The following is a 13,437-nucleotide window of genomic DNA, read 5'->3' as shown; positions in this document are numbered from 1 at the left end:
ACTTGATGACCCTTCACATACCTAACAATTTCCTTGGCTCTCTTGTAGTGTATCCATTGTTTTCAGTGCCATGATGTCCTTGAGGAGCAGATTCAGTGCATGAGCTGCACTGGCAATGGGTGTGATGTGAGGGTAGGACTCCTCCACTTTAGACCAAGTATTGTATGTCACCAGTGCAAATACCTTCTGTGGTCCAAGGTCATTGACTGCCTTCAGCTCATCTGCAATGTAGAGAATGGTGTGTCTGTTGTCCCTTGTCTGTGCTGTTGTAGAATACTGGTTGAGGGGTGGAGATGATGTAGTTAATTATTCCTTGCCCATGAACATTCGACCACCCATTAGAGCTGATTGCAATACAGTCTGCTTTCTCTATGATTTGCTTGACCTTCTCTTGATCTCTGCATCCAGCAAATTAGTAGATAAAGCATGTCTGGTTGGAGGGGTGTATGCTGGGCGAAGAACATTCAGAAATCTCTTCCATTACACATTGCCTGTGAGCATCAGAAGTGAACGAGTTGCATATATATACTGTATATATTTGTAATAAGGACAATTACAGCAATACTGAATTAACACATTTTTATTTTAACTAAATATAATACATAAATAAAAATCAATTTAGTCTCAAATAAATAATTCAACGTGCAATTTGGTTTAAATAATGCAAAAACACAGTGGTGGAGAAGAAAGTAAAAGTGGAATATGTGCCATTTAAAAAAGCTAACGTTTAAGTTCCTTGCTCAGAACATGAGAAAAGGAACTGGAACTGGTGGTTCATTTTAACATGAGTCTTCACATATTACAAATTTTAGGTTGTAGTTTATTATAGGATTATTTCTCTCTTTTGTATTTGTATTTCATATACCTTTTGACTATTGGATGTTCTTATAGGCACTATAGTATTGCCGGCCTAATCTCTGGAGTTGATAGGCTTGAAGTCATAAACAGTGCTGTGCTTCAAGCATTGCAAAGAGCTGCTGGCAAACGCAGGAAATTGCTGTTTGAATGAATGCTTACGAGCCTGCTGCTGCCTTCTACCGCTCAGTCAGACTGCTCTATCAAATATCAAATCAAAGATTTAATTCTAATTTAATAAACTCACAGAAATTTGAGCCTTAGGTCATTAATATGGTCAAAACAATAATTTTTAAACCAAAACGTTTATTCTTTCAGTGAAATACAGAACCGTTCCGTATTTTATCGAATGGGTGGCATCCATAAGTCTAAATATTACTGTTACAACACATTTAGATCTGGTAAAAGAGAATACAAACAAAATAACATGCGTTTTCTAGTTTTCGTTTTGTTCCATCTTTGAAATGCAAGAGAAAGGCTATAATATAATTTTGCAATTTAGGTGCAATTTCAATTTTGGCCACTAAATGACAGCAGTGTGTGTGCAAAGTTTCAGATTGATCCAGTGAAGCATTGCAATACTGGACAATATTTTATATCAAGTCTGCCCAAATGTGCCGAATTGGTCAATTGATACATTTAAGTACATGACTATAGAGAACATACATTTGTATTACCATATCATTTTTGTAAGTTTACACTCTTCCAGGAATGTCATACATGATGGATCATTAGCTTGTACACTAACTTTCACACATCTAGATGGCCGGGCAGAAAAAAATAAAAATAATAATTATCTCACTAAACAGAAATGGCTGGTGTATCCTTGTCTCTTCGCTTTAATAAGACTCAATTCCTCTTTTATTGTCATTTCTTCACCATAACTGGAGAGAGGACACTGGCTTTTGGAGTTTTATCTCTAATAAGTATTTCAGTAAAATGCTATAGTCATACACATTTTTGAAGTGCAAAACTAAAAGTTCCAGATTGTTTTGGTAAAGCTCTTATTCCAGGTCTGTGTCCGTTGCACTTACAGTATAGTGCACTACTTTTGACCAGGGCTTTTGGGCTCTGGTCAAAGTAGTGCATTATATAGGAAATAGGGTGCCATTGAGGACTCCGCTTTGGTGCTGTGCCGGTGTGCTACAGTATGTCTGCTGTATGAATGTGGATCAATGGGTCGACTGAGAGCCAAGGCCTTTTCTCTAAGGTGAAATATGAATGGCCAGCATGCTTGAGTTACTCTTGACTATCAGCTGTACCTTCCAATTACTCTTTAACATGAGCATCCATGTACTTTAAACTTGGGGTCAGCTGTGTTGACATATTTTCAGCCTCTACATTGGACTACAGAACAGTCCTCCAGCTCTGTAAACTAGGGGCGATTTTAAATAATACAGGAATCCAAATACTCAATTAGTGTTCAGCCATGCATGACCCAAGTACTTTAGACTATAGTCTTGCATATGTGTTCCCTGTGTATTTCCTATAGCCTGTACAATATGTCAATTCTGTCTACTAATGTCACTGATGGCCATATGTTGGATATTCTATATGCTTGATGTGCTCTCTATGTATCCCCATTCCACTACCTTGACCTGGGTCAGGGTACGACCCCAAGGCACTGGGTGGGAAGTGGAGAGTTCAAATGTATGGCTAGTTGTTTTGGCTTTCTACAGTATATCGCTTTTCAGGAGAGAGACACAGTTAGTTTAAAAGATTGTGGTTAAGGTGAAATATCTGTGTCTTGCCAAATTGATGCATTCTTGTTTGTTTGACAAATGAGGGGGTGTCCTGATTTCTACCATAACTTGTACATGGTTAGCTATCTGGAGCCCTGCACTCTACTCTTTAGCAAGTGTAGCCCACCTACTGTTACTCAAGTCTCTCTGCTGTCATTCTTCCTTTTGATGACACCGACATATCACTCCCAGTGACAAATAGGAGAAACCGACGGCCTTGCTGTCTTTCTCACAGTGTTGGGATCTAGATTACTGGATGATGACATGCCCACAGCAACAGATGTAGCTGGAAACATAAACCAGCGTCTATATTTAAACACACTTCGAGAGCACTGTAGACCTACAGTACACATCCCACATTAGGTCACTCAGACTGTCATCTGCAGCCCACCTCCCAGCTGACTGCTCTGTCAGACCTATGATGTACAGACAGTATAGAAACTATACAGTATCTTTACTGTATGGCTACGTAGTGCGCTGGGGCTTTGGTAGAATGTAGTGCATGAGATAGGGAATGTGGTGTTATTTGAGCCCCACCTCAGGAGTTGTGACTCCCCTAGAGAAAAGAGAGAGAGACTCTAAGTGGAGTCTTCTGCTCTGTGAAAATGTCTGTCTACAACAGATAACATAATTTGCTATGCATTAGTCAGGCAAACAGCAGTAGGCCTATATTCACTTCTTCATCCTGAAATATTTACACAGTGGTAATGATGATGATGAAAAAACTAAATGTAATACCACAAATGGCCATTTTTCCCATCCGGGTAGATCTTCCTAACCCTGTGGTTACAGGGCAGTGGTGGTGTGCGTTAGGGCTGAGGTGAATGCAGGGAGAGAAATTAAACTAGCCTATGGCTAGTACTTTTTTTAAGACTGGGCTCGTAGGATATTTGCAAAATTAGCCTGCAAGGGAGATTTTGTCTTTTCAAATATCACAGATTTTGGACACGCATATGCTACCTGTGCTAGTGAAAATCACTTTCTACTGGCAAAGCTGGTCAGTCCCCCAAATCCTTCAATTCCATCCCTGTACGTGTTGTGGAGTAAATCCCTGCAGGCAGATTAAACAGAAATGGATGTTTTGTGTGAATCTAAGGCTGCAGCGTGAGGTAGCAGATTAAACAGAAATGGATGTTTTGTGTGAATCTAAGGCTGCAGCGTGAGGTAGCAGATTAAACAGAAATGGATGTTTTGTGTGAATCTAAGGCTGCAGCGTGAGGTAGCAGATTAAACAGAAATGGATGTTTTGTGTGAATCTAAGGCTGCAGCGTGAGGTAGCAGATTAAACAACGTCCTGCAGGGAACGGTCTGATGATGACGGGACATTAGAGAGGAATGAGAATCCAACCAGACAACTAGTATTCACAACGCCTTCTAAATGTTTCAGCATTTAGAATAGGGATTTTACTGTGTATATTTACAGGAGCTTAGTAACATCTTATAGGTTATTCACACACCAACTCAGTGGCCCTGTGGTTTCCGTCCTGTGATAGGAAGGTTGGGAGTTTGGTCCCGGGTCGAGTTACCAAAGACTCTAAAAATGCATCTCTGCTCGGTATGTTGCATTAAGGAGATGGGTTGGAGGTAAGGCCCTGTCTCTAGACTAGCTTTCTATCCAAGGGGTGGTACTTGTACAGTACATCATGCTGCTTCACGCTACAGAAACAGCAGTTGGGCTCCTGCCCATTGGACCAGTCTGGCTTGGACAAGATGCTAAAGCCTTTACCAATGCCCATGTCCTGGCCAGCTAGGGTGTGGATGTGGGGCCTCTATGGTGCAGCTTTAATTTACTGTAGATGAGAGGTGACTAGACGTGTTAGTTACTGAGCGTCTGGGATTGTGTCAGTAGAGTCTGAGAGGCTGCGATCCAGACGGTGGACATAGCCCAGCACAGCAGGAGTCCGTTAAGCCACTTAGTGGAGAAAGAGAGAGAGAGTGGGTGAGATACCATACATAGAAAGTATGTCTGGGTCTCAAAAATCATTTGGGGCTCCCCTCCCACTCCAAAGCATAACTCGAACCCCTCACACACAAATCTATACTGACATCATGCTGACATTAAGGGCAGTATGACAGGGTTCTTGGGTGAGAATTACTGTAGACATGCATCACTCCTCACTGGATCAATCAGGATTAAGAATCCGATCTGACTGTGGTTATTATCTGATTATGGTACTGTGTCCCATTTGGGATGGAATCTGAGTCTTCATAGAAGAATGAAATCACTTTCTGTTATTTTTCCTTTTCTTTCCATGTATCATCTGTCAATCACATGTTGGTATTTGTATTATATGAGTGAGGGTTACACACTGTACAGTGTTTGAAAAACCCCTTTCATGCCGAAACGGATTCACCTTTCTGTGTGAGGTTACAATTCTGTGTAAACCTTGGCTTAAGAATCCCCTTTTCACACCCACCGTTATATCTGCCATTCAACCTTTCTCCACGGACTTGTCAGAGTGCATTAGTGAACAAAGCTGCTGTCTGGTGAACACACTGTTTTTTAAAGACAGATCCTCTTTCTGTGGCGAAGTGAGTGGGAGGAACAGGGAGGGGGCTGCCGGGTGAGTGTATGTGGAGGGAGGGGAGGTAGACTGCCGCAGGACTAGCGTTTTCCCACTAGTGAACATACAGAGAGATGGAGGAGGGAAGAAAGGCTGCTGCAGGCTTAGTGTAGCAACTAGCCAGCACACACACAGAGCAAAGAGGGAGAGAGAGGAGGGAAGGCTGCTGCAGGTTTAGTGTAGCAACTAGCCAGCACACACACAGAGCAAAGAGGGAGAGAGAGGAGGGAAGGCTGCTGCAGGCTTAGTGTAGCAACTAGCCAGCACACACACAGAGCAAAGAGGGAGAGAGAGGAGGGAAGGCTGCTGCAGGCTTAGTGTAGCAACTAGCCAGCACACACACAGAGCAAAGAGGGAGAGAGAGGAGGGAAGGCTGCTGCAGGCTTAGTGTAGCAACTAGCCAGCACACACACAGAGCAAAGAGGGAGAGAGAGGGGAGGAGCCTGAAGCGTTTGTCTTGGCATGATCCCTTTTGATGTCACCATTCAGCTGCTATCATTCAGCTGCTGAGAAGAGAGGGAGAGGGCTACAGAGGGAGAGAGGGAGGGGGCTATGGCGCGAGAGAGGGGGTGTGGGGGAAGAGGGAAAGGGATCTGCAGAGATTCTGTCACAGGGTCTTGTAATCACTGGGCAGGAAAAAACAATGGACCCTATAGCCTAGCCTGCTGCTTCTTCTGCTGCTGGCTGAGAACAACTCCAACTGTATGGTTGTGTACCAAATGCACCCTATTCCCTACATAGTGCACTACTTTTGACAAAAGTGGTTATTATCTAATATGGTTTGTGTCCCTAATGGCTCCCTATTCCCTTTATAGTGCTAGGCAAGTTGCTGAGATCCGACTGCTACTGTTTCTGCTGCTGGGATGGTTTAGATGGGAGGGGGAGGGAGGGAGAGCTCAGTGCTCTCATTGTATATGTGCTGAAAGCAGAAGGAATGTGATTGTTTGAGCTGCTCCCTGCAGCAGAGACAGATGCCTCTGGATGCTCTGCCTATTGGTCTGAGGGAGACTACAGCAGGCTAGCTCACCCTACTCTATCTCTCTGTATAGAAGCGAGCTCCCTGTGTATGTCTGTGTCTAGAGCTAGTTCATCTACTACTCTCCAAGAGTGTATAGGCTAGAGGTTGACAGATTATGATTTTTCAATGTCGATACCGATTATTGGAGGACCACAAAAAGACTATACCGAATAACCGGCCGATTTATAAATGTGTATAGAAGCGTGCTCCCTGCTTCTCTCTCTCTATCTGTGTATAGAAGCTTGCTCCCTGTTTCTCTCTCTCTCTGTGTGTATAGAAGCTTGCTCCCTGCTTCTCTCTCTCTGTATAGAGGCTTGCTCCCTGTTCCTCTCCCACTCAGTGTATTTTTATTTTATTTATCTTTTACCTTTATTTAACTAGGCAAGTCAGTTAAGAACAAATTCTTATTTTCAATGACGGCCTAGGAACAGTGGGTTACCTGCCTGTTCAGGGGCAGAACGACAGATTTGTACCTTGTCAGCTCAGGGGTTTGAACTTGCAACCTTCCGGTTACTAGTCCAACTCTCTAACCGCTAGGCTACCCTAGCCCCCTGCCCCTCTCTCTCTCTCTCTCTCTCTCTCTCTCTCTCTCTCTCTCTCTCTCTCTCTCTCTCTCTCTCTCTCTCTCTCTCTCTCTCTCTCTCTCTCTCTCTCTCTCTCTCTCTCTCTCTCTCTCTCTCTCTCTCTCTCTCTCTCTCTCTCTGTGTATATACAACAATACTGAATGAACAGTTATTTTAACTTAATATAATACATCAATAAAATCCATTTAGCCTCAAATAAATAATGAAACATGTTCAATTTGGTTTAAATAATGCAAAAACAAAGTGTTGGAGAAGAAAGTAAAAGTGCAGTATGTGCCGTGTCAAAAAGCTAACGTTTAAGTTCCTTGCTCAGAACATGAGAACATATGAAAGCTGGTGGTTCCGTTTAACACGAGTCTTCAATATTCCCAGGTAATAAGTTTTAGGTTGTTGTTATTATAGGAATTATAGGACTATTTCTCTCTATACGATTTGTATTTCATATACCTTTGACTATTGGATGTTCTTATAGGCACTTTAGTATTGCCAGTGTAACAGTATAGCTTCCGTCCCTCTCTTCGCTCGAACCAGGAACACATCGACAACAGCCACCCTCAAAGCAGCTTTACCCATCGCTCCACAAAAGCTGCAGCCCTTGCAGAGCAAGGGGAACACCTACTCCAAGTCTCAGAGCGTGTGACGTTTGAAACGCTATTAGCGCGCACCCCGCTAACTAGCAAGCCATTTCACATCGGTTACACAGCCATTTTCCAGCCAAAGAGAGGAGTCACAAAAAGCAGAAAGAGAGAGAAAATGAATCACTAACCTTTGATGATGTTCATCAGATGACACTCATAGGACTTCATGTTACACAATACATGTATGTTTTGTTCGATAAAGTTCATATTTATATCCAAAAATCTCAGTTTACATTGGCGCGTTATGTTCAGTAATGTTTTGCTTCCAAAACATCCGGTGATTTTGCAGAGAGCCACATCAATTTACAGAAATACTCATAATAAACATTGATAAAAGATACAAGTGTTATGCATGGAATTATAGATAAACTTCTCCTTAATGCAACCGCTGTGTCCGATTTCATAAAAGCTTTACGGAAAAAGCACACCATGCAATAATCTGAGTACAGCGCTCAGGCACCAAAACAAGCCATACAGATACCCGCCATGTTGTGGAGTCAATACAAGTCAGAAATAACATTATAAATATTCACTTACCTTTGATGATCTTCATCAGAATGCACTCCCAGGAATCCCAGTTCCACAATAAATGTTTGTTTTGTTCGATAAAGTCCATAATTTATGTCCAAATACCTCCTTTTTGTTCACGCGTTTACTTCACAAATCCAAATTCATGAGGCGCGAGCCCCAGTTGAAAAGTTCCGTTACAGTTCGTAGAAACAATGTCAAACGGTGTATAGAATCAATCTTTAGGATGTTTTTAACATAAATCTTCAATAATGTTCCAACTGGACAATTCCTTTGTATTTAGAAATGCAATGGAACGCAGGTCGCTCTCATGGCCACGCGTGTGATCAGCTCATGGCCTTCTGCCAGACACCTGATTGAAACAGCTCTCAAGCCTGAAACAAGGTTCTAAAGACTGTTGACATCTAGTGGAAGCCGTAGCAAGTGCAATCGGACCAAATGTACACTCTCTTGGATAGGCAAAGAGTTGAAAAACTACAAACTAGAGGTTGACCGATTAATCGTAATGGCCGATTTAATTAGGACCGATTTTCAAGTTTTCATAACAATCGGAAATCGGTATTTTTGGACGCCGATTTTGCCAATTTAAACTGCATTTTTTATACCTAGGAACGGTGGGTTAACTGCCTTGTACAGGGGCAGAACGACAGATTTTTACCTTGTCAGCTTGGGGATCCAATCTTGCAGCCTTACAGTTAACTAGTCCAACGCTCTAACCACCTGCCTCTCATTGCACTCCATGAGGAGACTGCCTGTTACGCGAATGCAGTAAGTCAAGGTAAGTTGCTAGCTAGCATTAAACTCATTTTATAAAAAACAATCAATCAATCATAATCACTAGTTATAACTACACATGGTTGATGATATTACTAGTTTATCTAGCGTGTCCTGCGTTGCATATAATCGATGCGATGCGTATCGTTGCTCCAATGTGTACCTAACCATAAACACCAATGCCTTTCTTAAAATCAATACACAGAAGTATATATTTTTAAACCTGCATATTTAGCTCAAAGAAATCCAGGCTATCAGGCATTATTAACCAGGTGAAATTGTGTCACTTCCCTTACTTTCATTGCACGCAGAGTCTGGGCATATGCAACAGTTTGGGCAGCCTGGCTCATTGTGAACAAATTTTACGTAATTATAACATAACATTGAAGGTTGTGCAATGTAACAAGAATATTTAGACTAACGGGATGCCACCCGTTAGATGAAATACAGAACGGTTCCGTATTTCACTGAAAGAATAAACGTTTTGTTTTCCAGATGATAGTTTCCAGATCCGACCATATTAAAATAATTGAATGTTAGCAGGCAATATTAACTAAATATGCAGGTTTAAAAAATATATACTTGTGTATTGATTTTAAGAAAGGCATTGATGTTTAAGGTTAGGTACACGTTGGAGCAACGACAGTCCATTTTCGCGAATGCGCACTGCATCGATTATATGCAAAGCAGGACATGCTAGATAAACTAGTAATATCATCAACCATGTGTAGTTAACTAGTGATTATGATTGATTGATTGTTTTTTTATAAGATAAGTTTAATGCTAGCTAGCAACTGACCTTGGCTTATAAGCTGACAAGGTAAAAATCTGTTGTTCTGCCCCTGAACAAGGCAGTTAACCCACCGTTCTTAGGCCGTCATTGAAAATAAGAATGTGTTCTTAACTGACTTACCTAGTTAAATAAAGAAAAAAGAAAAAACAATCGGCCAAATCGGTGTCTAAAAATACCGATTTCCGATTGTTATGAAGCCTTGAAATCGGCCATTCCGATGAATTGGTCGACCTCTAGTATAGAAGCTAGCTCCCTGCTTCTCTTTCTCTTTCTCTGTGTGTGTGTATAGAAGCCAGCTCCCTGCTTCTCTCTCTCTCTGTGTGTATAGAAGCTATATCCCTACCACCATACTACTGTTATGTACCTACTACTGCTCCCAGACAGACAGATGGACAGACAGGCATGCAGAGAGAGAGAGACAGACAGACAGATATACAGACAGGCATGCAGAGAGAGAGAGAGACAGATATACAGACAGGTGGTCCTCTCAGAGCTACTGTTATTCAGCTCTCTAGGCCAGCTGGAAGTCAGGCAGGGGGAGGTACAGGGGAAGGAACCAGGGAGGAATTTGGGGAGTGACATTTTAAGGCTTCCTCTTTTTACTCCTTCCTCTTTCAGCACCAGAACAACACAACAGAGAGAGGAGCTAACTGCCTGGAGAGCTACACAGAGAAGAGCTTTTTGCTTTGTCTACTGTGCCAAGCAACTAATCTCACAGTCTGGTGTGTAAATAAATAACCAACAGAGAGAGAAAATGACAGCCAGGAGGGAGAACAGAAAGATGGGGTAAAGAAGGAGGGAATTGCAGCATTCATTGTGGTCTGTTTGTGAGCAGAGCAGGAGAGCTTTAAGAAAGCTCCCAGGCCCAGCGGTCTGCGGGTCCGCTGCTCCATCAGAACAGAACTGGACAGAGCAGAGCAGGAGAGCTTTAAGAAAGCTCCCAGGCCCAGCGGTCTGCGGGTCCGCTGCTCCATCAGAACAGAACTGGACAGAGCAGAGCAGGCGAGCTTTAAGAAAGCTCCCAGGCCCAGCGGTCTGCGGGTCCGCTGCTCCATCAGAACAGAACTGGACAGAGCAGAGCAGGAGAGCTTTAAGAAAGCTCCCAGGCCCAGCGGTCTGCGGGTCCGCTGCTCCATCAGAACAGAACTGGACAGAGCAGAGCAGGCGAGCTTTAAGAAAGCTCCCAGGCCCAGCGGTCGGCGGGTCCGCTGCTCCATCAGAACAGAACTGGACAGAGCAGAGCAGGCGAGCTTTAAGAAAGCTCCCAGGCCCAGCGGTCTGCGGGTCCGCTGCTCCATCAGAACAGAACTGGACAGAGCAGAGCAGAGCAGGAGAGCTTTAAGAAAGCTCCCAGGCCCAGCGGTCTGCGGGTCCGCTGCTCCATCAGAACAGAACTGGACAGAGCAGAGCAGGAGAGCTTTAAGAAAGCTCCCAGGCCCAGCGGTCTGCGGGTCCGCTGCTCCATCAGAACAGAACTGGACAGAGCAGAGCAGGAGAGCTTTAAGAAAGCTCCCAGGCCCAGCGGTCTGCCGGTCCGCTGCTCCATCAGAACAGAACTGGACAGAGCAGAGAAGTCAGACTGAGAGATCAGTTGAATTTACTTGTCTCTGCGGAGAGATTACTGACCAAGCCTCAGTCAAGCCCAGCACATGAAAGATGAGTCCAGACTACAGTCCTACACTACAGGCTGTGGTGGTGGTGAAGATGTGAAAGGTGAGTGGACGTTTCTCTCTAAGGGAAGACTTGCGTTAGCTCAGCGGACGAACACAGTCTTGTAATCACGTTCATTCTCTGGATTAGTTGCATCAGGGCTGTGGTGGTAAAGATGTGACGGGTGAGTCACTGGACATTTCTGTAGAAACAAGGTTGAAGCATAGAGAATAGAGATTGTATAATTCATTAGAGTGGAAATTGGCATCTTAGCAACATGACTAAAAATGCAGGTCTATGACATCATCCACTCTAGTGAATTGTAGGATATCTATGTGTGTATGTTTCTCACATTTCAGGGAGTTCCCCCCCTGTCCCTGTATTCCATTCCCTTGATTAGTTTCTATCTAGGTCACTCAGGCATGGCCTGAAACTGTATAGCATAATATTACCACATGCTACCATATGTCCTTTTTTAACACAACATTTTCTCCAAAATTGGCTGTTTGTGATACAGTATTTCCTGCACTCAGTGAATACGTTATTTTAGACAGTGTGGCCATTGTTCTCTTATCAAGCCTGATTTAAGGCCCACAGATTTAAGGCCAGTTTGTTCTTTTGTAGCATACCGCTTTCTATCCCTGGTAACCTTCCATGTTGTATCACCCAGTAATGCTGAGTCCCAAATGACACTCTATTCCCTATATAGTGCCTATATAGTGCACTACTCGTGACTGGAGCCCTATGGGCCCTGGTCAAAATTAGTGCACTGTATATGGAATAGGGTGCCATTTGAGATGCAGACTATGAATACCTGCTTTGAGATCTTTGCAACACAAATATCATTTCAAAAGACATTTCAACCTGCTCGTTTTAAACATGATCTATACATAATCGTAGGTGTTACTGACAATGGATTTGTGTTCGTACTTTGCAGAGCAGACAACCATCACTACATAACAGGTTGTCATATAAGCGAGTACAGTCTTAAAAAAAAGGTTCCAAAAGCGTTCTTCAGCTGTCCCCATAGGAGAACAGTTTTGGTTCCAGGCGGAACCCTTTTTGGTTCTAGGTAAAGAGAAAGGGTTGCAGAAAGGGTTCGACATGGAACCCTAAAGGGTTCTACTTGCAACTAAAAAGGGTCCTCTTATGGGGACAGTCGAAGAACTCTTCGAGTGGCACCTTTTTTTCTAAGAGTGTAGTGAGTCATAAAAGGGCTGGCTATTTCATTTTAAAGTAGAATGTACTTCTTTTTTTTAATCAAAGCTGTCTGAGAGTAGGACCTAAACGGGGATGACATTACTCTTTAACAAGGAGCTTATGACTGCTTCTGCATAAGGACATACTTATTACCAAGCCTAATATAGAAGAATAATAAAATAAATGTAGAAGAATAAGGCAAGCTTTTACATATGAAGCTAAAATAAAGCGTTGAGATTATGGAACGGTTGCAGCAAGTGGGCAGATGTGTTGGGGTAGGCGTGTGGCTTGTTGGAACACTGGGCTGTATCAATGGGCTGATATGTGGTATACTATTACTGTACAGTAGCACTGGGTTTGATATGTGGTATACTATTACTGTACAGTAGCACTGGGTCTGATATGTGGTATAATAGTACTGTACAGTAGCACTGGGTCTGATATGTGGTATACTATTACTGTACAGTAGCACTGGGTCTGATATGTGGTATACTATTACTGTACAGTAGCACTGGGTCTGATATGTGGTATAATAGTACTGTACAGTAGCACTGGGTCTGATATGTGGTATACTATTACTGTACAGTAGCACTGGGTCTGATATGTGGTATACTATTACTGTACAGAGGCACTGGGTCTGATATGTGGTATAATAGTACTGTACAGTAGCACTGGGTCTGATATGTGGTATACTATTACTGTACAGTAGCACTGGGTCTGATATGTGGTATAATAGTACTGTATAGTTGCACTGGGTCTGATATGTGGTATACTATTACTGTACAGTAGCACTGGGTTTGATATGTGGTATACTATTACTGTACAGTAGCACTGGGTCTGATATGTGGTATAATAGTACTGTACAGTAGCACTGGGCTGATATGTGGTATACTATTACTGTACAGTAGCACTGGGTCTGATATGTGGTATACTATTACTGTACAGTAGCACTGGGTCTGATATGTGGTATACTATTACTGTACAGTAGCACTGGGTCTGATATGTGGTATACTATTACTGTACAGTAGCACTGGGCTGATATGTGGTATACTATTACTGTACAGTAGCACTGGGTCTGATATGTGGTATAC

The 13,437-nt window shown here is 42.8% G+C and overlaps 1 protein-coding gene across 2 annotated transcripts in view; it reads left to right on the top strand.

The window, feature by feature from the left end:
* Positions 1-13,437, top strand: part of LOC135552842 (tripartite motif-containing protein 3-like) — a 52,568-nt gene that overhangs the window by 8,736 nt on the left and 30,395 nt on the right. Inside the window, exon 1 of one of the 2 annotated variants that reach the window (XM_064984736.1) lies at positions 11,115-11,209. The exons of the other annotated variant lie outside the window; for it this stretch is intronic. The gene's annotated coding sequence lies outside the window, so the exon portion shown is untranslated. Of the gene's footprint in view, positions 1-11,114; positions 11,210-13,437 lie in introns of those variants that run through there. 2 annotated transcript variants of the gene reach the window in all.

This window comes from Oncorhynchus masou, chromosome 13 (genome assembly GCF_036934945.1).
Source record: "Oncorhynchus masou masou isolate Uvic2021 chromosome 13, UVic_Omas_1.1, whole genome shotgun sequence".
NCBI classification, from domain to species: domain Eukaryota; kingdom Metazoa; phylum Chordata; class Actinopteri; order Salmoniformes; family Salmonidae; genus Oncorhynchus; species Oncorhynchus masou.
This window is presented reverse-complemented; position numbering and strand designations above follow the sequence as displayed.